Source organism: Tinamus guttatus, unplaced genomic scaffold (assembly GCF_059628265.1).
Source record: "Tinamus guttatus ecotype Peru unplaced genomic scaffold, ASM5962826v1 Tinamus_guttatus_pri_ptg000472l, whole genome shotgun sequence".
NCBI classification, from domain to species: domain Eukaryota; kingdom Metazoa; phylum Chordata; class Aves; order Tinamiformes; family Tinamidae; genus Tinamus; species Tinamus guttatus.
This window is the reverse complement of record NW_028289006.1, coordinates 1,902,246-1,927,316: the sequence shown is the minus strand read 5'-3', so window position 1 is coordinate 1,927,316 and position 25,071 is coordinate 1,902,246. Positions and strand designations below refer to the sequence as shown.

Here is a 25,071-nt window from a genome sequence, read left to right as displayed (position 1 = left end):
AACACACCGCCTGCCCACAGGCCTGTAGAAGGGAATAGCAAGCACTGTTGCATTTGCTTTGAAGTGATATATATGTTCTTTCTGCTGTCATGCTAGCACATTTAGCCAAGCTTTCATCATTTTGCATCGCAATAATTGCTGCATCCCCTACAGTCTCTGCCATGGTCAGTCCATCCTCAGAAATCCTAAACAACTAACGGACTGGTTTTATGTCACACAGAATCAAAAAAAGTGTGAAGTAGATTAAAGAACAAATATCTTTCTCTGGCCCTTTATAGACCTTTTATGTCTTTATAGAGTTTTTATTCCATTTGACTATAGAATGCCACATTCATTTGAATTTTTTTTCCTGGACCGTCATTTATATGTGAAATGCACACATATTAAAATAAGAATCTGGATTTTTTTTTCTTTCAAATGGATATAAGTTATTTTTAGACTGCAAAAGCAAAGACAAGATTTCAAACTGACACTGTCACTTTTTTAAGATGATATATGGCTCAAATACCTATAGACATACGGACTGAAGAACCTATCTGTCAAAAGCGGCAGCATCTAATAATAACTAGCAATTATCATCAGACACAGTATTGTGTATCATCAAAGCACTGCACAAGCATTAGCCAGTTATAACATCCCTTTCGGAGTGCCATTCAGAAGCTTGGAGAAAAGGCCAAAGAATTGCGTTGCACAGCTCTGAAAAAGAAGCCCTTCTCCTTCCCCTCTAGGGTGCAAAGATCATTGCAGTGGCTGGAGATTTTGTCCCACCTCGTTAATCTTAACAAGGTACAGTTTCCTGACATATTTCAATGAATGGGAAACTGTAGCCCTCCAGGCAGTCATCTCCATGCTCTTCCAGCCCTAACAAGACAAACAAATTATCTGTTTTCTCTAAAATCAACTTTCTGCTTGATGAAAACCTTATTGGTTCTTGCCAGCTTGAAGTGATGACACCCTCTCTTCTCTTCAGTGGAGGAGCTGCAAAATGGATTAGGCAGATTGCCTTCATGGTTTAAAGGAAACTGGGAAAGTGCTTTCAGTCAGAGATAAGGTGTAGCTTTTGCCAGCTTATCGTGATGAAAAGCTAAAAGATAGACTCTTCAACACACTGACTGCATTCACCTATTCTCCTCATAGGGTGCACAGCAGCCAGGAAAATCACCCTTACATCTGAAAGCCATCTTCAACGTTCTAGCAGAGGATCCATCAGAGCATTCAAAACTAAATTAAAATCCCAAGGAGAAATAGGGGATTTAATTCTAGGATTAAGCTTTGAAGTTGCTCCCAGGAAATAAATTATTATTGGATGAGAACCAACACACCAATTATCTAGTTTACTGCTCATGCTACTGAGAGCTACTGCACACACCCTGAGGGATCCGATGCTATGGCTCTACCTAGTAAGTCTTGTCTTTAATACAATATCCACATAAAGGCAAAGGCTTAGCTCATTGCATTCGAGCAACTTAGCTTCTCAGCTGCCATTATTAATGTAGAAATGGCCCACTACAAAAATATATATATACATATTTTATATATAAAAAATGTATGTGCATATTATATGTGTAATATATATATTTACCTTTTATATACCTATATACATATAGGTTGTTAGAGTCATGTAAACTCTCCATTTTGCATCTTTTGTCTTGCTTTGTTGTGGACAACAGAAGATAGTTAATAACACACTACTTTTTTGCTCTGTATGTTATAGGGATCAAAATGCTGTAATAGCAGTGCTGCCACAAATAAGCACATTTATTTTTTTCTTCTACAGAAGGCCTACATGGTAATTAAGTACCAAGAAAGCCCAAGTACATTCAAATGTTATTTACAGGAAAGGTTGGGACATTTCCAGGTTTTCACTTGCTACTCTACAGATTTCTTCTAGCTACCCAGCACATCTCACCTTTACTTATGTAGCCCCTGCACTTGTCTAATTCTTAATGCCTTTTCAACATTATGTTGCCACTGAGAGAAAAACCGTCTGTAGAAGGAAGAGGCATGTGAAAAAGTCTTGAGATCAATGAAAGTGTATGGAGAAAAGAGGAATACAGATACCGTCAAAGTTTATATTTCACTCAGAGTAAATGCTAACATTTAATCAGTGCTATTATAAACTCACTCAGAACATGAAGTTGCTGTGGGTAAAAAATAAATCCTTCATATGTTGAAAAATATACATGTGTCACCTCCAAGGCAAAAGCTGTAGTACCAATGAAGACAAATATTTGGTTTTCTTCCAAAGAAAGCATTTTTGTTTTTTGCTTAAGCCCCAAGATACCCTGAAATATTGCCACTGAAGCATCATTCCTTTTTTTTCCTCCCAAGTACATCTTATTCACACCTTTTATCTAGGGATTCCTTTCACTCCTTAACAAAGGAAAATGATGTATGCGAACCAAAGAAGAAATCCCATGCACATCCATGCCTTCTCTCACATGGAAGTCCTTTCAGTCCTTTTGATACCATTTAATACACACATACATATCAACTTTACCATGCCAAAGATGCATCTGGGAGTAGCCAGACCATGATGGCTGCCCACTCTCTACATGCTAAAGTAAATTCTCTGTTTATGCAGGTATCCACAAAGATTATAGGACTAGCAGGAGCCAGACCCAGGAGAATGAGACTAGCAGGTATAGAGGACATGGCTGTGCTTTGCACATCCCAGCCCTGGCTTGTTGCAGTTAGAGTTGACTCCCACAACACTCTATTGAAAGAGCATGATTATTCATGCTATAGGCAGAGGAGTGGATCCTTTTAAAACAGAAAGTGGCAAAGCAGAGGCACTGGTTAGTGTCGCCAGCCCAACTATCTGCCGGTGCAATAGTGCTATCACTCATGGCCTTCAAACAGACGCAGCTTTTTTTTTTTCAGAAAAGTTCAAGGCTGGTGACAGCACTGAGCCGCTCTGCTCCTCTTATTCCCTCTTTAGGTGAAGCAGATGCTATTACAAATAACTTGGTGGGGAGGAGATGCCAGTGATGGAAAGTATTATTTGTACTGACAAAGAATCTGAACAAATATCTGTGTGACATTAACTGTAGAAAAGCAAATCACTTTTCTGACATAAAGATACGGGTCTGAAAGCATTCTTAAAAATGTAAGTAAGAATCATTTCACCAGTAAGCCAAAGGCTTATAAGTTAGAAATGTTTCCACAGGGTTTGGGTAGGGTGTTCATGCCAGTATTTATTGTACAGTTGTATGGACTATCTAATTCAAAACCAACATTTTCTATAGACACATTTTTAAGTGAAAAAACATGTCAGCATGCCTCTGTAGCCCCTGAGATAGCTCCTTGCCCAGGGGTAAACAGCAGCGAGATGTTAATGAGCTTGAAAGTAACTCGGAAAACCACTTTGTCTATGGTGAGTTGAGAGCCAACAATGTGAGGGTGTACTGAGAACACTCCTGGAAGATCTGGCCAGGAGTCAGTGACAGAGTGAGTGGCAGTGGGCTGAGCATGTGAAACTATACATTGACCAAATTCCCACCAAGGCCAGGTAGGTATATTCCATTTTGTGAGCAACATCTAGCTGCTTCCCGGACAACAGTTACTATGCATTAGCACAGCTGAGATAGCAAGGTAGGTCTAGTAGATTTAAGGGTCCCTCACAAACTATCGAGTCCTGCTCATGAGTCCAGCCTGGCTGTCCAGCCTGGACTTGCAGTTGCCTCCCACCGGTGACCCCTCCTCACAGTCCCCAAGACTCGCCACACAGTCTCTCTAGTGTGAGTCCTTTATTAAATCTATCCCGTTTAACCTCTTATGAACCTTGAGTATCTCCCTCCACCAGTATCCAACCCTCTCTTGCCCACCTTGCAGACACAGGGAATGACCTCCTTCTGTGCCCATTTTTGAAATCTCTTTTTACAAAAACATTGAAAGGCTTGCACTAACCCTAAACATTCACAGAATGGAGAGAGAATTTCCACCCCCAACAACGGATGTGACCGTGCTACCTTGTCACCAGCACACTTTCCTGAATAAAATATACCTACCTTTGGCAAATTACTTTATGCAGCTGGAGATAGATTTCCTCTACCTAAGTTGTTTCCAAGTGAGCCAGCTGACTCAATAGTTCAGCCCTCTGGCTGCAAGAAACATTAAGATTTCTGTCAGATTGCTCTGTATTCCAAAGAAAACTGTCACCTTCTTCTCTGCTTTACTTAGACATCGCCTTACTTAGGCAGAAGAAAGAGGCAATCTAAGAGGCAATAAGGAAAGTACCTCTGGTAGACTTCAGCTGCCTCTTTTAATCTGCTATCAAAAGGCAATGGAGGACATTTAATCCAACTGCTTTAAATCCCAGCAGCCCATTTTCACTCTCATGGTAGATGTTACTCAAGCCCAAGTCTCAGTGCCTTGATTGCATATATCATCCACAACCTGTCTCACACTCTGACCATTCTTTGCCATACAGCAGCTGTAAACTTGGGACCAAGACTAGGCCTTACTCGAAGAGGAGTTCTCTTTCACTTCTAGAGTGACTATGGATTAAACACGGCAAAGCCTGGTTTCACATGACTAGCCTCCATCCTACAGCAGGCCTGAAGGTTTCTCCTCTCCCCCACATCTTAATGCCAGGACTCAAGTGCTTGTTGTGTTTATATAGCCTGATGGTGAGAAAACGGAAAGCATGATCTCTTACCATGCGCAGGATATATCTTTTCCTCATAGAATCATAGAATCATTATGGTTGGAAAAGACCTTCAAGATCTCTTACCAGATTTCAGAAAAGCACACCTTGTTCTCTCCTTTCCCCCATCATCTTCACAAAATGTCCACCTAGAGCTTTGGCCACACTTTGGCAACTTTCCCAGTACAAGGCCAGGCACTAAAGCACAAAAACATTTATTGGAAAGACAGCTCAGAACAGCTCTCAGTGAAAAACTGGGCTTCCTCTGGCCCTAGCAAACAGATTTACCTGAGAAGACATTAAACTATGATTATATTCTATGGTCTTTTCATGCCATTCCTCTATATCTATGCTTTTCTGTTCTGGCAAGGCCATTTGTCCTTTGTTGTGTCTTTTAGAAGCAAGGCTATAAAACTTCTGGGGAGCTGTATCTTGCACCCCCCCTCCTACAACAGTGGCAAAAGAGCAGCCAGACACCTCTGCTCAGAGCCCCTGTGCTGCTCAGGAGCCATTTCTGTGGACTTGCTTTGCTATCAGGCTTTTTCACATAGATAAAGGTCAAGCCTGCAGGCTGTTGTGTCCTTGCTGGTCATGTCCTTACTCTGGATCTAGGATGATGATATGTTTTCATGGTATCTAATGGACTCGTACATTTTGTCTCTTGCTCCAGTGTGTGCCTCTCATGTGACTGAACTTCCATAGGCATGTAGGTTCTTGCCTTTTCCAGGCAACAGCTTTGTCAGCCTGATGCACACTCTCAGCGGATGACACTGTTTCATCGGAGACATTTCCAGATAGCATGAGGGGTATTTGAGGACCTAATGGAGGAGCCCTAATGAAGGAGCACAAAAAAACAAACAAACAAAAAAATAGTATCACTAGATGCTGCTTTTTTCATATACTTTTATTTTCAGGATCAGTAGAGGAGGTCTGCATCTCATTTATATTGTTCCCTGGTGACATCTTATGGGAAGAGAAAGGAAGAGGTAAGCTGGGGAGAGATAACAAAAAATGATTGGAGAAAGCATTCTCACGGCCAGGGAAAGCCACCTATTGTCGGTTATAACTGTGAATTATGTTATGATATTTCTTGTTGCCATGGTCACATACACCATCCCAGGAGTTACTCAGTGCTAGTAGTTGTGTTGAGCTGATCAAAGGTAGATCAGACTTCATGGAATGATGTTTGGCTGCATTGTTTTACACTCACCAAAACAGGCAAAAATGTCACCAAATCTCAGTATGCGATTACACGTACATGCACATTATGGCAGTCCAGCAAGAGCTGAAGGTCTAAGGAAATATCTGTAATGGCCAGAGATGCCTGGTAAGGGATGTTAGAATCAAGCTAAGCAGTTTCATTTGCAATACAGGTTGGTGGTGGCATACTACAAAAGCTTCTATACATAGGAAAAAAAAGATGACCAAGTCAAAGTCACAGAGACAACTTCTCCAAATTTAGGCATCAGACACACATCCAGTGTTGCCTGTGTTATTGCCCATAAAGTGTGTCAAGCAACTTACACAACAATCCACCAGTCCTTACACTATAATGACATAGGGCCCATTTTTATTTATATGGTAAGCCCTTTTCTCAGGTTCCTATTATGCAGAGCCACAGCTTAGCAGTTAGAAAACCCATTTGGGTGCTCTCTCCAGGACACTACAAGTTATGAAGTGACAGGGAGGACATCATGAAGGAATATATATTTGCACCTTGGCAATGCGTAAAATTCCTATGCTGATCCAGCTGATGAAATTTCCTACCTCAAACTGGTATGCTACCAAACAATAAGAGCTGGTAGCTGTCCCCTTCACCCTTGGAGTTGAGGCCTTAGAAGCTTGCACACATCAGTCCAAAATGTGTGTAAGCTCACAGCGCAGCATGCCAAAAGAAGTTCTTTGCATGCACACAAAACCTCTGTGCCTGCCTCTGTTGGTCATCCTAGAGGTGTAGAACAACACCTCTCCATCTTCTGGAATTGTCTCCATCTTCTAGAAATGATGCTCAGTAAAGGAGAGGCAGGGCTCAGCAACAATCCAGCCAGCCCCGATCTGAACAAAGATCTAAACAGCTGCCAAAAAGGTCATCGACAGCACCTTATGGCAAGACCTAGATTACTCTATGTTTCCAGATGCACCAGGTTGCTCAGTAGAAGATAGAAATAAGCTCAGAAAATGCCATGTTCCTGGTCCAGAGCCTCACCAGAAGAAAAGAGTGTAGCCCTGGCATACGGGACTCCTAAGAAAGAGCGTGCAAGAGGAGGGGCTATGAAGTCACTACTCAAGGTTTGTGTGAAGGCAGCCAGGGACAGCTGAGATAGCTGATGAATCAAATTCTTCTGTGTTCTTCCAGTGATTCCCAATGTCTGCTTCATTCTTTGTGCCCAGAAATGCAAAACGAGTCTTTTTCCTCGCAACCAGTTCATACTAAGGAAATAGTAAGGGACCATAACTGCCACAAAGAAAGTTTAGTTTCAGCTGCCTTTGCTCCAAGCACTTACATCTCAAAAGAAAGAGTCAGCAGGACTACACATATGACTGCAGGAACCACTGTCTGAAATAGCTATATTTCAGACAGAGTGCTTGGCATTAGACCAAAGCCGTCCGTTTGCTACACATGATGATATCACTTCACAACTTGATGCTCCAAAAAGACAGTTTTTCTGAGACACTGGTGCACATGAACATGACCCTGACGGTGAGGAGTATTAGATATCCTCAGACATGAGAGCTGGTAAGACAGAAATGGAAATCGTGAACTAGGAAACTGTTTGATGTCTGCTTGTACAATGCTCCAGGAAACAAGTCTTTAGGTACACTCTCTATAAATAGGTTCACACACAAAATAACTGATTTGTACAGGACTTTTTTTCCTTAATGGAAACATCCTGGCAAGACCCATGACACTGGTGAACTTCTTGGGCTACAGAGCAACAATACCAGGAAGGTGATAGCCCCCTACCATCACTACCACCTGTCACCAGGATCTGTGTTATTCTTTTATGCATCTACCAGGAGCTGTAACTATGCTGAATAGCATTGAAATAACTAATCACACAATCTCAGATAATACTGGTAGTCTTCAAGGTCTGTGATTATAAGCATGTGGCAAATGTATGGATGATAAATGTCCCCTGGACTTACTACCGAAAAGACCAATTGCAGAGTTTTCATCAGAAAGGACCAAGCTGTTCTTTCTTTTCTTTTCTTTTCTTTTCTTTTCTTTTCTTTTCTTTTCTTTTCTTTTCTTTTCTTTTCTTTTCTTTTCTTTTCTTTTCTTTTCTTTTCTTTTCTTTTCTTTTTTTTTTTTTAAAGTCAGAGGTCAGAACTCCTTGGTATCTTGAAGTGCTGCAACGAAAAGAACACAATCTCTGCCTTCCTTCAGTGGGATAAACAGGAACAACTGGTTACATTATTAATTACATATATGACTGTCATTGCATCTGTGACATTTTTGTTTTCAAACTTCTCTTGAAAGCCATAAGGATTAGAAACTTATACTTTGTTTATAGAGAACAGTAGTGACTGAAGTGCCTGGCTCTGTGTGGATGTTTCAGAGCAGTGAGAGAGGCCCAGTAGCCACTCTTCACTACCTCCCTCAAAAGTCACAAGAATCACAGGATAATTCAAGTAGGAAAGGACTTCAGTACGTCCCTAGTCCAGCTCTGCTCCTTGCAGGGACAATGATGAGACCAAATCAGGTTGCTTAGAGCTTTATTAGGTCTTGAAAACCCTCAAGGAATGAGATTGCACAACACATTATGGGCAATCTGTCCTCTGCCTAACTGTGCTGCATCAAGTCCTATAGAAATACAGAATCATACAGAAGGGTTTTTGAACTTGAATTTTTGAGAAAGCCCATCTCAGCAGGACAGAATGCAGGCCCTGTGTTTACCAGCATATCTCCACAAGGCCACATGGCAGTGCCCATGACTTCTCATCATGCTCTAGGGTTCCCACACCCTTATGAGCCATATGTCTCTTCAAAACCTAGGTAGGTGTCAAGATGGGATGCCCAGCTTCCTAAACTGCTCTATCTATATCTTTTTACAGCATCAGGATTCTCGCCAGTTCCCTACCCACACAAAAGCCATGAAGGACTATGCACATGAGCCATGACCAGACTAGGACTTGCTCCTGCATACAGCTCTGTGCAAAGCACACCCATGTGGGTCACCATGGCTTTTATGAACATCCTCCTCTCCCAGCCCTCTCGGTGGCTATGTGTCCTCTGAAGTGTCCCCCCGCAGATATTGCCTGCTGAACAGTGAAAACGGGGTTGCCAAGCAACACAAATCCTCTAAGCAACCGGCCACGTCAGACAGCAGCAACCCATCACAGATCAACTTGAAAGCCAGCATACCTGCTACCATTTTGCCTCTTAGCAGCAATTCTGTTCATCCATAACTGGTAGCTACTCAAGTTCATCTCTCTTCTCTCCTCCCACCAGCCAAAAGCACTGGCCAAGGCTCATGCAATTGTTGATCAGCCAATATGCCCACAACTAATCATCACATGCACATAGATTGCAAACACAATCCCCTTCCCTGCAGACCTCACTTGGCCCTTCTCCCCATCCTCTACGGCAGCGTCACACATTGCTGACAGGCAGGGCATTGCTCCGCATCATTCACAGAGCTGTACCATCCCTGGACTGTACACTGACAAGCCTGGTCTATATAAGCACACATCCAAAATATAGATAAGAGCGTCTTGAGATACCACAGTCACCTCTGCAAAGCAGGCTTTATGACACCTGGATATGCACCTCTACCTCCAGATATCCCCTGTTCAGTCACTGGCCTTCTCACATCCCAACAGCTGCTGTACTGTCTGTCATACTGCTTCACCAAGGCCAGGGGCTGAAACTCAAGCACTGGCCTCAGCCTAGCCCCATCTCTCTGCTCTTTCCATAATTATTCTAGATAACAAGAGTAAAGTTCCTCCACATCAGCCCAAGACAAATGCCCACTATGTACCTCGTGTTTTCCGTCTCCTTGACGGTGCTGTTGCACTACACAAAGTAGCACTTCCAGCCATGACGTGAGGTTCCTATCCATGCCCTCACTGCCCTGTAGTTTTAAAGCAAATACCTTGAGAAATTGGGGGAACATTAAACTCCTGTGAGACACCCAGGATGAATGAAGGCTTTCTCCTGATGCCTGCAGTCAGCTGAGCTCAAAGGAGGTGGCAATTTTGGAGCGAGGTGATTAGAGTGAGTATTCAGCATAGCCTGAGACTGCCTAGACTGCCTCAGATGATTGTGTCTAAATCTACCTCCTAAAGAGGACTGGGCTCAGGAATGTGCATGCTAGAAACATCTTTCTGGTATGGGTGGAGTCCTAAAGCAGACCAGGGAGCTGAAGGGCCTTTTGGCAGACTTTTTTACAGGGATGATCCCTGCTGGGCCTGGAATCATCCAAGCAGTTGGGCAAGTTGACTGCCCAAACGCAGGAGGTTCTTTGTTAGGATCTGCATTGTTCAAGGTCAAGTGTGATTTTAAAAGAACTTTTCTGGACAGCCATGCCAGAACAGTCTTCTCTTGTCATTACTTGTGTTTTGCTTCACATCATGTCGTATGTAGCAAAAGTCAATCCCTACTATGAATGTTACTCCGTAGTGAGACCAGAAGACAGAAGCACAGAGCAGCTTCTGCATGACCCAGGAGGCAAACAAGGAAATAAGGGTGAAAAGAGGTGTTTCATACCAATCAGGGGGTTGCCTCTTTCCATAGCATGTTGCATGAGTTCAGGAACTTGAAGAAGAGTCTTGATTCCCAAATTCAGTCCCTCTGCACATCATCCCATACTCACTGGCCTCTTCTACACCCCAGGTTCATCCACCAGAGTGTTACTGGAAAGAGACATCATGTCTCCTTTGCCCTTGTACTAACAGGTGGAAAAGCAACTCTAGGCAGGGCTGCAGGCAAGCAGATACTGGGAGATACTTTATATAAGCTGCTGTAACATTTTGTGGTATCTGTCATGACTGACAGACATGAGGTGAGCAGGGAAGATTACAGTGAACAGAGACAGGGCTCTCCAATCTGACACGGTTCTCAAGAACAATCAAAGGGGTGCCACAGCACCCAGGATAACTTGCTTTAGCACATTTAAGGAGAATCCACACAGAGAATCACAGTACACTGTTTATTCACAACCCTGCATACTGTGTAGTTTAGAAGTGCAATTTTGGTACCGCAGTCTGTATGCATCTCAAACAGACCTTCCAGGATCCTATCCACACTGATCCATGACATAGCGCATAATTGTATCATGTAATCATGCTAATTTGGCATTGCCTTGCCATTACGCAAGTCAAATGCAGTACACTGCTAATACGGATTCTAGATTTGGTCTGCTCAGATCTAGCGTAGGTATCTCTGCCTGCGACTCCAGCAGGTACACAGACATCCTTTTGTACAGGTGTGTTTTAAACAGAGTGGACTGAAAGAATTCAGATTACATGTGCTGATTCTTCCACATATGCAGGTTGCACAGACTTAATTAAATTGATAACTGGGCCAACCTGGATTAAACTTTTGCAAACTTGGGTGTAGACAAGGCTTTTGTTTTATTGAAATCATTAATTAATCCAAGTTTTGATTGGCATAACCATATGATACCAAATGTGATTCACAGTCCAGTCTTCCACCAGTGTGCTGTCATGTGGCCTCATAAATGACATATGGAAGAGTTTGGTACATTTCTGACCTGCCCTCTGAAGATCCATATTTAGGCAGGTTTTACTGAACCCTAAAGAACCCAGGAAAATTTCTTTCTTTTTTTTTTTTTAATAAAAATAGCTTTTTAGAAATTGCATCAATGCAATAATCTCTCAAGGGGCATTCTGGACAAGGCTTATCCCACCCTCACAGAGTAGCAGTAATTTCTGGAGAAAAAATAGTTAACTAGATCATTCTGTTCCAGCGTCTCATCTATGGGCCCTGTATAGGGATGATGGTATTATCCTATTTTTCCTTCCCAGCTAGTTAATAGGAAATCCCCTTTCAAAGGCAATTTCCATTTTAAATCACCCACATTAAGAGAGACATGTTTAATACCAATAAATCCGCTTTCTTAAAAGAGAAGCCAGGCTCATCAGCTGACTAAATCCTCTCCCCCACCCCCATGGCTGCCTTGCAATCTGTAGATCTTGCAGAAGGGTGATCTAAGACAGCTGTAGTTAGCTAGCTAGACTTCTGAACACTAAGCTGCTCCTTGCTTTGTATTCACTTTGTGTCAAAGCAAGGTCACGGAGACGTGAGTAGCTAAAAAGACTTTTCTCTGTGTAAGGGAGCAGGAGTCTCAGCCAAGGATGCTCAGAGGCCGCGTTTCCACGTAACTGCATGGCTCCCCTGGGAGCCTCCCACTGCACCATTCTTCATCAGGGCCCTCCTACTCCTGGTAGGAGTCAGTCTGAGGAGAGTGCTAAGGGTTTTGTAGGATAAATGACTTTCACCCCTCAAAGCTTCTTTCAGAATGAGTAGGAGAACCTGCCAAAGGGACTCCCAAAGGGATCTCTATGCCCTAAGCATACGCTCAAGGGACTCCTTCTCTGCTGTTGGCAGCCCCTCCTTCTCACATCACTTCTTCCCCTCTCCAGAGCGATTTCTAACCTCACGGCTCTTGCAGACAATTTTATCGCATTCAGCTGAGAAGCGGGAGGGACAAATGGCATCTCTCTTTCCAAGACTCCCATGTCTCTACAGGAGAGAGGAACCTAACAGCACAAGCAGTGCTAAAGCCGGTTCCCCCAGCCCAGAGAAGAGTGATGTGGAAGGATCCCCCAAGGTCAGTACTGCACTAGCACTGGTGCGGTGGCACAGGTACCTTGCTTGTCTGACAGGAAGAGATACAGCTGACTAAGCGGGGAGGATGGGGAGCTCTGAAACCTGAATAAACTCCCTCTTGCTTCCCGCTGCTGCGACAAGGATTGGAAGAAAAACTACAGACGAAGTAAAATAAGGCTTTAAAAAAAGACAGCAGAAAGTCTTGGCCTGGCTGCCTTCAGTGCTGCAAAAAACAGATCTAAGGTCACCCATGTGATCTTCCCATGCCTTGTCATGCCGCTCCAGTAGCCAGACCTTCTTCTGGCGAGTGCGCTGCTGTGTTGCCGCAAATGCCCTCTCCTGGAAGAGAATGATCAGCTCCATTCATTGAATATAGATCATGAAACAGTGATTGGAATCCTGAAAATGGCTTTGAAAATTTGTATCTGAAGCGCATTAGAGACACCTGAGCGTAATTCACCGTATGTTTTGCTGTGCAAAAGTCTGAACACTTTATTTAACAATTTATTTATAGTTAAGACTGCAAGAGTGCCCATTTGCTTTGGACCCATGCCCATTTCCCCACCAAGTATTCACTCTCCAGCTCTGCAAACACCTCTGTAGGTGAGCATAGTAATGCATATGCATGTAACAGTGTGCCCTCCAGTAGTTACCTGCCTGGGTATCTGTGTAAGGCAGTGTCCATCAGGGGTGCAACTGTGCCCAGTGACTTAGGAGTTCCCTTCAGTGGTACATCCCAGCAGGAGCCATCCAAGCAGATTCTTCTCCTTCCAGGAGCACTGTTTGGACAAGTCCTGTTCATGAAGGGACATTTCAAAAGCATATTACATTTTTTAGAAGCATAAGGGGGAAAACACAGAAGTCTTCTCAAATACCTGTTTTGTAGTTTATCATTTAAAGAACTTTGGCCTCATTTTGTTCCATGAGTCTATGGCTGACTGGGCACCACTCAGCAGCATGGACAGCTCTTTCTCTGTGGGAAACTGCCTTGACTTTCTTGGAGCAGGATGCCTTCCTCCTCCTCCTCCCTCGCAGCACTCCTCTTTCCAGTCTAGATAGCATGGATAATTACATCTGTTTCCATGCTCTGCTTAGCCAAAGTGGCATTTCTTAAACAATTCCATAAACACAGACAAAGGCACCTAGCTTTCAATCTTGCACTTATTTTCCAGCTGATATTAAGATCCATTTTTTGGTCTGAGAGTGAATAATACTTAAAAAAAAATAACTATAATCCTGTAGCCAGCAGGGAGAAAGAAGTACTGGGGATCATGAATGGGGGGAAATTTCCTGGTCTATTGCTTTGTAACTTGTCATAATGGGTCACAGCAGTTAGGTTACATTACAAGACCTATGATCAGTAGACCAGGGTAAAGCATACTAAGATTTAAAAATTTATGTGACTTGTTCTAAATACTGCCACTATAAAAAACAAATGAAGGGAGATAACCGAGGTAGGGGAAGAATGATCCTTGTTTTCGGTAATTCCAAGATCTTTCTTAACCTGTTTGATTTACAAAACCTTTGCCTTGACCCAAGTCTTCCAGGTAAAAAAATTAATAACTGCCCTGAGTAATTTCTGTCATGCCCCAGGGTAGAGTTAGGTGTGTGCTGGAATGTTCCTATCTATCTGTATCTGCACTGAACTGTTAAGCAGATGCTCACTGAGGAGAAAATAGACCGCAATAAGCTGGCACTGACACAGATCTGAATCGCTAGAACTACCATAGAGATAACGTTCACTTAAGAAAGATGTGGTTTCCATTTCCATTCTCTTTTAATAAAAAGCTATTGAAAGATTAAAATTATCTGCTCTTTCAAAATATCACACTAAAATAAGAGAAGGAGGAAAGACTTCAGTTAATTCATGCAAAATGTGAATACATCACCTTACTGAATCTCATGGAAGAACCAAATTAAAGTCCCTTTTCATAGCAAGGGACAAATTCTGTTTGTATCTACACAAATGACAATATTCGAAGTCTAGTCCAACATTTTTGAGCCTGTACTCGGTAAATATATGGGATCCCACTGACTCCAGTAGGAGAAGAAGTGTACACATGGAAGTGGAGAATTCTGCAATATGCTGATAGTCTTTTCCAATTAATTTGCCCTCGGGTCTTACTCCCAAAACTCCACTCTAGCCACAACACAATATGAGCCCATATACTTTAGCCTCACACTTCCCAGAGCTGGGGAAAGAACTCCGAAGTCCAGAAAACTGTGAAGAAGTCAGATTTGCACCGAAGTAGAAGAACTGAGTTCAGCCCAGGCTGCTTCACCAGGCTGTAACCAGTTCCTGTCCCTATCTTATCACAATAATCTTGAGCAGGCTTACAAAAAGCATTTGACTGCTCATTGACAGCAATGAGCAGCCATCATAAAGCCAAGAAAATTACATATATAAATGGGTTTCTCCTCTCACAGACCTGGGAAGAGCTCAAACAATTACTCTGCCAAATTAACTTGCCTCCAAATCAAGCCTTTGGTCCTGCACTTTAGGAAGGTTTTAAAGAGCATGAATTTGAAGTACCCTTAGTAAAGACAAGATCAGAAAAAGAAAAGGAGAGCAGCAATGGCCCCTGCATCCTCTCAAACAACCACTGTGTAGCAGGCTCACAGTCTAGAGCTGGTAGTTAACTGTCACACTAGCCCTCTAGACAAACATAAAACCTGGACAGATCCAGCACCCTAAGTATCTTCCATTATATATCAGTGAGAAAAACTGCCTTACTACCCTAACTGATGATCAGTTCTACTTTCAGCAATGTGAATGAGGATCACCATGGATACTACAAGACATGACATAGTTTAATCTCCGAAATAAAATTAAAAAAAAAAAAAAAAGAAAGAAAATCACTTTGCCTTAAGCATTTCTTCTTGAAATACTTAGCACCATGGTTCCTTGTACTCCATGGTACTCGCTGTCATAGGGTGAGTGAGAAGTCTTTCACTATCCTCTTGTAAGAAATGTGGTCCAAGGTGGGATCTCATTCATGTTGCTGCAGAAAGATCATTAAAGAAAGAGGACTGCAATTGAGAATAGGCACAGACTGCCAAAAAAAAAAAAAATCATCATGGTTTTACTGAGTCTTTGGTCTCCAGAAATCCAGAAAGAAGCTAAGCAACCTACTCCTTAGAGCCACATCATCTTCACAGACATGCATACCTGCATTGGCTTAGACTGGGAAACCCAGCAAGGAAAGGAAAATTCAAGAAGTATTAATGCTCCTTCTGATACTGCCTGAAAACACACTTACCATGAAGGAAAGAAAATAGTGGTATTTTGGGGAGATTTCTAAGACCAGCAGACCTAGAGCTAAGCATCTCCAGAGACCTCTAGTTCCCAGTAGGTTGTCAGGAAACAGCAGGATCAGGCTGCTCCTCCAGGAAAGGTAGGCCAGAAGCCAAGGGTGACAGAACAACAGGCAGGGCTGTGTTCTCACTGACAAGAGTGCAGTCCCACAGCTTCTGAGCCAGATGAGCAGAGCAGGCCTAGTGATGGTAACAGCATCAGTCCACTGGTCATCGTTTAACTTTGGTTAAAGTGACCAGTCAGGTCACTTTGGTCAGTCTTTGAAGTCCAGTCAGGCAGCCAGCCACAGCAGAACAGAGCACAGACCTACTCACAGCACAGCTCAGGATGGGCACTAAGGTTATCTCGCCCTCGCAGGCAGAGGGTACATGGGTGTATAGGCAGGGGTCCCAAGTGAGGCTGCTCAGGGCAATCACACGTGACTGCACAGTCAGGGCCTGACAGTGGCTCACTTTGGGCACTAGGCAATACTTAATTCCTCCACTTCCTATGTATGGTCCATGAGTCAGCTTCCATTGCTGTTGCTGTGAGTTTTTCACCTAGCAACAAGGGAGAAGGATGGATAGGGGGGTGTTCGGAGAGACGTTGAAGCAAAGTGATATGAGAAAGAGAGAAACTAAATTGTCAGGGAGCTTAAGGGGCAGATGTGGTGCCCAAAGCTACTTGAGTTTCTTAAGAACAAAGACAAGTTTGCACGTAGCAGGTCCCTTTTATACTTCAGCATTCCTGGGAAACTACAACCATCTCTCACAGGATAAGGGACACATCCAGCTCTACCTTCAGACAGGCTGTGGACCCACAGGCTCCCCCAGAACTCCTACACTTCGATCAGCATGTCAGAAACTCCATGACAGCTTGGCTGTGACCAAAAATCATTGTCATTTGCTGTGCATAAGCTTACCACAGATAGGTCTCTATTGTGCTGGTTATCACATGGCAAAAAGCACTCAGTCAAAGGGTCAAAATGAGGTAGTCTTTGCAATACACATCGTGCAATTAAGCAACACCATAGCTAATTTTCAGTTGACTAAACTAAAGCTTCTGGGATGAACAGAGCAAGTGAGACCAAATGCTCCCCAGGTTAAAAAACCACCTCAGGGGCTAGAGCCCTGTACCCTTTCCCCCACCACAACATTGCCACAGACCTTGCTGATGGTGGCTGGCTCAGGAGCAGGGCAAAGAGTTAGGGTGACCCATCACCTCTTCCCAGAGAAGAGGATGCTCTCAGAGACTCAGGGGTCAGTACTAGGGAAAGATATGCCTCCTCAAGCTCTAAAAAAAGGACTTTGTTCCCACTCAGCACTTTTTTTTTTTTTCCCATCTGGGCTAAATCCACTCTTAGAAAGAGATAACTCTATCTCCAAGGAAACAGGCTCTCTGCTGCTCTCAGGGTCTCAGTCAGCTCCCCCTCTCCTTTTGTGGTAGGAGGGTCAGCAGTAAGGCTGAGACATGCAGAAGCCAAGGGGCTTCTGGCTCACTGGGCTATCCTGCAACAGGAACAGAGGAGCAGAAGATGCTTCAAGCCAACACGTGCTTATCTCCATGTTAGAGCCACAGCCATGGCAGTACCTTCCTAAGCCTGCCCAACCTTGGAGTGGGCATACAGGAGTGATAGCCCATACTCACATACAGGAGTGATATCAGAGATCAGCCATATGCAGAAGTCTCTCATTACCCAGTCTGACTTGTGCAGTCTGCTTTCAATCTTCTTCTTTATGGCCAAAAATAGCTTCATGTTCTCAGCACCAGCTTTCTTCGCAAGCACGCTTATTGGCCTCCCTCCCGCCACAAAGAGCCAGAGACGCCCTGCTCACAAATGTCCTTCCCAGCCTGTCCTTCACACCCTGGTGTGGGGTGTCTGCACTACGGCACCCCCACCACTGACACCATACTCTTCCCTCTGCCAGCAACCCTCCAGCCTGTCTCCCAATATGGGTACATCAAGTCCATGACATGCTTTGGGCAAGCTGAGAGGTCAAACTCAGCTCAGGGATGCATGGTTGTAACATGGCTCTGGCCTGAACTCGTTGCAGATCCCCACAGGATTCCCTTCCATCTTGCTCAGTTCAGTCATCGTTTTTTCGATGTGCCTACTGAAGCTCTCTGAAGAAGCAATTCAGGTCACAGGAAAGGAAGGTTTCCCACAGCAGTTTCTCCTTGTCCCACCTCTGGGGTCAAATCTCAATTCCGAGTTCAAAGGAAACTCCCATACTAGTTACATCTTGGGGCAGTTATTTGTTCCCGCAAACCAAAATTCACTTGAGAAGGCTGCTTTGCATTAGCTACTGAGCTGAAAGGGAGGTAAGACTGCAAGGGTCTTATGGGTTACAGTCCACCACAGTGACCAGAAGAAAGAGCAGATATCTCTTTCCTGGACTGTATTTCAAGATAACTCAGACCTTCCCCTGCTTATAATTGCAACTCCCAAATCTGTGACCACCGCTTCTGGGCAACTTTTCCCTGCTCTGGATCAAAGACACATGACGCCCCCACACCGTATTGCAGGAGAGTTATACATAGGTTTTTCACACAGTCCTTTAAGCAGGTCCTGCCCAAAGACAGCATCTCTGAGACTCCAAAGAACAGTGCACACCTGGCAGCACACGCACCTTATTGCCTTCACACCCCAGAGTTGCAAGCTGGACACAGGGCAGAAGCCCAGCCTGACACAATACCCACACAGAGTTTGTTGCAGGATCCATGTCTTATCTTGCCTCAGCATCTGAAAGCAGACTTTGGCTAAGTCCTACATGCTGCTATTTAAAGTAAGCCAATTTGTATTCATTCTGCTCACTACATTCACCAGTTGTTCTGAATTGTGTTTGAAGCTGAAGGGAAGAGGAAATGTACAACAAGAAAAAATTATACACTGGTAAATTTTGTTCTAATCCTTTCTCCTCCCATTATTGCTTCCCCTTTTTTGGGTTTCCTTTTTGTTTTCTGTTTTTTTTATATGTATTATTAGCTTTAGTATAATTTTGACTGAGAAAATATGCTGCTGATAGGATGGACTAATTACACTACCTAGAAGAATTAATTACACCATCTGTGACTGACAGTGGAGCTTGACTCGTTGCTTCCTGGTAGATGGAGCTACAACACCAGCTGCTCGGAATCTTCCCCTGTACAAGGCAAAAGAGAAATTACTGTAGGAATATTGTTAAAAGCAATTTCTTCTCTTTTTGAGCAATTTAACATCATCAAGTGACCCAGCTTGACTGCCCAAGTCAAGGACAAGGCTCATCTGCCTTGCCTTTGCTCTGGAAAGGAAATATTTCTACATCCATCTTGATCCTCTGCTCCTACAGGTCAGCTGACTCAGTATTTCCTAGCAGTTAAAATGGGTCAAGAACTGTTTGCAAGGCAAGTGGTGTGATATGGCTCATGGCCCTAGAGCTACTCAATAGCTCTGGCTACTGCTACCCCTTAACATTTCTTGGGACCAGTCCTTGCATGGTGCTGCCCTGAGCTGCAGCCAGGCTTTGACTGTGAGCTGACTCTGATTTATGTGTGCCAGGGCTAGATAGTCAGGATGACCACAGGAGAGACAGTGCCCTCATCCTGCTCAGTTCACTCATAGAAACTCCAAAGATCAACATTTGTTGTCATTCGCCTAATTTGATGGGAGTGCAAACTGCTCTCTCAGTGTCTACTGCTAATGGAAAAGAGACCACAACACCTTGAGGGAGGCAGGGGAGTTCTGAGGCAGTGAGATTTTGCCCTGCTGGAGTGACTGCAGCTCCTAAAGGTTCTCCCACTGACTCTCATCAGCCTTATGCTGGCAGTTCATCTGCTCTGGCTGAAGCCCTGGAAGGATGATGGCGACTTTGGTTTCTGCAGCCAGCTGAAAATCTAACCTGGTTTTCTTTACTGGCATGCAATGGACCTGCTTGTTGTGGCTGAGTGTGGGTGACAGAAGATCTACTCAAGACACACATCCTTTGATATGTGTTTTCAGTTAAGGCAGGGGAGTGGTACTCTCATAGGTCAGGAAAATATAAATAGTAATTCTTAAGGTAGCTCTTCCTGCCCTTTTAGCCTCCAGCTCTGCTGCAGTTCTTTTCCTCCCACTCCTCCTCTAAGCCCATTCAATTGACACAGGATACGTTGTTTGTAGTTGCAACATTAGAGCAAACCTCTTGACTGCATTTCTAAAATTCAGGACCCTGAGCACACGGTTGTTTGTCTTGCTACTGGTCAGGGATGCAGATGACAAAGCAGGACTCTCCAGCTTTTGATCCCTAGTTCAGACCAGTTGCTAGAGCTGAACAGCCTAATGCAGTAATCCTCAACCTCAGCAGCCTGAATCCTTCTCTAGGTAACCAATGGTGTGCTCAGGAATCCACTGAGATCTGTTATTTGCCTCATTTAGTTTTTGCCCCAAGTCTTGGACAGCATCCAAGTTATATTTTAGTTAAGTCACTGGAAAAACCTCAGCACCCAGAAAAAACCTCTTGCACCAGGACATGGCCAGATCCCGGGGAATTCCCAGGTCCTAACAGGGGAGACTTGCTCTGTTACGCATTGCCCAAGGGAAAAGTCCAGTATGGGAACACAGGACTGACAACGCACAACGGCGTTCTGGCCACATCCTCTGAGAGCAGCCCAAGACTCTCCAAAGGGATTTCTAACATTATGAAATTCCTCAAGGGTTGAGACTGATGTCCCAAAGTACTATTCCTGTACAGTCAGACCAAAGGCTCAAACCTAGCTCATAGCAAGTATTTGCATAGAGGCATTTCACATGGGAGAAAATTCCAGAAATCTTCCTTTCCAGCAGAGGAGCTGTAGAAAGTAAGAAAATTCAGCTACTTTTCTCCCTGCCACTGCAAGTAATCCTTGTGCCTCCCTTTTTTATCAAAAGAAGTTCTCCACCTCCAGCTTGATTAAGAACTTTACCCTTCAGCCTCTGTTCTCTCCCAGCCCTGAGGACACCCTCAGGTGTCCTCATTTTCATTTGAAGTGACCATTTTTTGCATGTTGCCAAGAATATAAACAGAATATAAACATATAGCGAGAATATAAACATTACAGAGAATATAAACAGGCAAAGGGTGCAGGAAGCACAGACCAGAGGAGAGCTGGAGAGTTGAAAGGAGAATTTGCAGCGAAGAAAGGAGTGCAAGAAGCCAGAGGTCTAAGAGGCAAATGTGGTCATATTGAGTCGAACACAGAAACCAATAAGGGAGCTACTCCACATTGTTTAGCAAGCAGGACAAGGGAGTAGAGGCAGGGAGGCTATGAAGCCTGTGCTATGCATGTGCGATTGGGGGCAGTTGACCTCAGGGGAGCACAGGAGGAGGACAGAGAGTTCCTTATCAACAAGTGACCCTAGATTTAAACCTAGTAGAGTAGGCACAAACATAATGAGCTAATGAATATTAGCTTTTCCACCCAGGAGAGGCAAAAATCACTTTAATTAGACATGCAATGTATGACCAGGAAGGGGAAACATATCAAGGAGCAACAGACCTTAGGCGGGCCAGGAAGTCTGTAACTTCTGAGTACCTTAGCCGGTGGGGAAAAGGAGAGGGCCTACCTCAGACAGGAAATTAGGATAAAAGGAGGCTGTGTCCTCCAGCAATTTGAGAGACCCCACAGGAGCATGCCCTGGTGGACTCTCCCTCTATTCCTATCAAGTTTTAGAACACTTCTGTCTCCTTCGTGAACATTCGATTCTTGACAGCGAGATTTTCCGCATAATATGAAGCAAAAGGACTTAAAGTAAAAGCAAAAAAACATGACCAGACAGAGTCAGAGGGTTGAGACAGAGTCAATGGGAAACAATAGCGAAAAATTAGAGAGCAACAGAACAGAGATGCAAGGAGTGAGCACAATGAGGGAGGAAAAGAGGAGCAGATGCACAGAGAAAAGACAGCCTGCTATTTGCAATCCTGGAAATAGTGACGGGGTAAAGGCTTGCGATCTGGTACTGGATTTTCATGCACTTTTTTTTTTTTTTTTTTTTTTTTTTCAGAAGATGATCCTGTATTTTCTTCTGGGAATTTCTGTGACCTCGAAAAGTCACTTTATTTCTTTCTACCACAGCTTACTTACCTGTCATTTGGAGGTGGTGCTAATATCTCCGTCACAAGTATATGGGTATGTTTGAACAAAAAGCTTCAAGACCACAGGTGCAAGTGCGAAGTATTATCACATTTAATCAGATTTTCTCATATACAAATATGCTCAATCATACAACTATATATAGTGCTAAATATACATGTATAGAATAAATGTATTGCAAATATATGAACCCTTTTATTATTTATTTTGGCTAAGCTGACATTTCGTGGTTGCTTAGTTACTAGAGAACAATAACGAGAATCTGTTTAGTATATACTGCATGAAGAAGGGAAGGAAGAGGGCAGCTGGATATCATGTCTGACACAGCCACTTGTTAGCTAGAGTCAGGGGCAGATTTGCCCTTTTGGTGGGAAACATGGAGGAAGACAAAAGAGATCAAAGCTGAAAACAGTTCAGACAGAGAGGCAGTGAGCTGAGGCATGCGGCGCATGTAGCTCTTGGCATTCGCATGACACTTCGTGAGTGTGAATCAAAGCTCAGGTCATCAGGAGTCATGAAGTGTTCATGACTTCCATGACATATTCCATCTCTTGAGCTGCACAGACATTAAGAAGATCGTAACTGATTACAAGATCTGCCACTCCTCACACTGTATCTCTCCTCTCCTAATCCCCATCCACATGCACAGTGGCAACTCCATATCAAAGCAAATGCTTTACTAACTTCAAGGAAGACGGTTTTGCTGGTCCGGAAAAACAAAAACAAAAAAGGACAAAAAAAAAAAAAAGAACACAGAATCAAAAGCAGGAAAGAAGTGTATTCTTCACCTCCCTCATTCATTCTCTCTAAAACTTGTCTCCGACATAATTCCCAGACTTTACTTGGCCTGGTTTTGTAAATTCATGGAAGAGTCTTACGGTTCCGAAATTCAACCCACTGCTAAGGATAGTCTGGGTAGACTTTGTTGCTGGGAAACAGCTTTTCCAGACTGACGTCTTGTGTCGCCAGCTCTCACACCAGCCCAGAGAGTGAAATGTGGGACCTTGAATCGGTCCCAGGACAACTGGAGCATAGTGGCTCACAGCTAAACGTTCCCTTAGGAATGAGGTTTCTAGGGTTGAACTCTCCCCCAAGGCACTTCTAAAAGCAGACAAGGTGTCTAAGATAGAATTAAAGATATAGTGTATTTGGTACATTCCATATATTAAAAATAGAATTGCTAAGCTTAGAGAGAGGCACACAGCAATTAAAGAAAACCAGACTTTTTCTAAAGCTCGGCTGCCAGAAGTTCTCTCTCAGCTTCATCCAGTAAAAAAGATGCCAGAACATGGTTCTTCTAGCAGATATCCAAGTTTCAGGAAAGACCTTTGTCCAGGATGTTGCTCGGATATTAATACTGGATATATCATGTAACTTGAATACCTAATTCCCTCATGGGATTCCACTAAGAATCAGGATTTCATCCCATTCTCCCCAGTCTCCAACAACCCCCTATGACTCATAACATCAACATTTATTAAAGGTAATTAATAAAGGTATTTCTTTCAAATTCTTACTGACTGCCCTAACTATAGAGATTTTGTTGTCCCTGGATCATACCTGGGAACAACTCTCCTGAGCAGACAGCTAAAAACCTCTCTACCAGGCAAGGTAAACACCAGTGTCTAGTGCGACTCCAAACAATCTGTTTGCATATGCTGAAAGTTAAGACCAGCAGAGCCTATGTGTGGGACAGGACTGAAAGGACCACCACAGCCCAGTACTAGGATTGCAACAGGAAACAGCAGAGGCTTAGGGGAAGACAGTGCAAATATGCAGTGATATTTCTCCCAATATACGCTCCGAGCATCCAACTCTTCATGACTGAGAAATTTATTGAGCCAAAGATCACATCTGCATCTGTGTGTTTAATAGATCTTAATGGCCTTTTTTTCCCATAAATGTGTCAAACTGTTTTTAGAAAGGTTTATAATTTTGCCCTCCACCTCATTCTGTGAATACCAGAGTTTAAACATGCACCATGTAGAACAAGGTCTCTTTTTCTGTTTATTTTGAACCTCCTGCCAGATAATTTTACTGAGCACTCCTACTTTTGATAGTAGAAGAAAATAGTCATTTCCTAATGATTACTGACCTCCTAATGACCTTTTATGATTCTCCTAGATCTCTCATATTTCAGACAGACATCCCTTTCCCTAACTGGAAAGTCCTAACATCTTATATGATAGTAACCTTACTGCTTTGTTAGTTAAAACACTTCAAAGTGCACAGAAGTGTAGAAATTGACATAGGTGTAGTATAAAGTCAACATACATTGTACAAATATATTACTGAGAATAGCACATGCAGTCCATTGCTGGCTCTTGATGAAGACTGCATAGCAAACAAACCTTAGAGAGAACAATGTGCTTGAGACAAACCATACATAAAACCATACTGAAGTATGCTCTTCAGTATCAGGGCAGTACAAGCGAATTCTTGCTCAAAATTCCAAAAATATGTTTAGCTTGGTTAAACTGATATAGAAGCAGCTATGCTGAGATAAAATGTCTGCCATGTTTCGATCAACCTCATTACAAAGCCTGTTCTGCAGGAGGCTGAAACCCATTCAGCAAAAGCAGCTCACACTGCCTGAAATCGGATCTAAATTACAGTTCCAGCAAGTTTCAGATCAAGCTTAAATGAGCAGGTTTTAAAACTGCTTTGAATTTTGAAGGCAAATTCTCCAAACCTGGGATTTGCTTTTTTACTGTGCTCCTGCATCCTGATAAGTAAACAGCATTGCTCTTCAATGACCTTAGCACAACATAAGTCTTCCTACTGCCTCACCATCTTACCTTTCGGGTATAATCCCAAGCAGAGGATCTGTACTATAAATCATGGTGGGACTAGGGTTTATGACATCTTATGGCGCACATGTAAGAGCTAAAGGAACTTCAAAAGGTAGACAAAGACTTGACAACTCTCACCTTCAAATTTCAATACAATTTTACTCTGTACCCTCAAAGATTGTGACATGAGGAGCTGGATGCTTGTGAGAGGTATTGAAGTGACCTTTGACTATTACACTACCTACATGCTTAGCAAGACTGACTGACTTCATGTTCATCATGTAATCTGGAGGTATCCAGTAATAACTATTCTAAAAAAGTCAAACACGTTTTCATATTGAATGTACATACTGTAGCTAAATAAAACCATTTTTGAGGGGTAAATAATTGCAGAGGAAGAGAAAAATTCAAAAGCGTAGGCTTTGAAGATGCACTTTCAGCTGAAATATTTAAC

General features: G+C 43.2%; 1 protein-coding gene across 1 annotated transcript in view; it reads right to left on the bottom strand.

Moving 5' to 3' along the window:
- Nucleotides 1-22,728, bottom strand: part of GRIN2B (glutamate ionotropic receptor NMDA type subunit 2B) — a 238,537-nt gene extending 215,809 nt beyond the window's left edge. Inside the window, exon 1 of the mRNA XM_088532849.1 lies at nucleotides 22,704-22,728. The gene's annotated coding sequence lies outside the window, so the exon portion shown is untranslated. The remainder of the gene's footprint in view (nucleotides 1-22,703) is intronic.
- Between the last annotated feature and the right edge of the window lie 2,343 nt (nucleotides 22,729-25,071).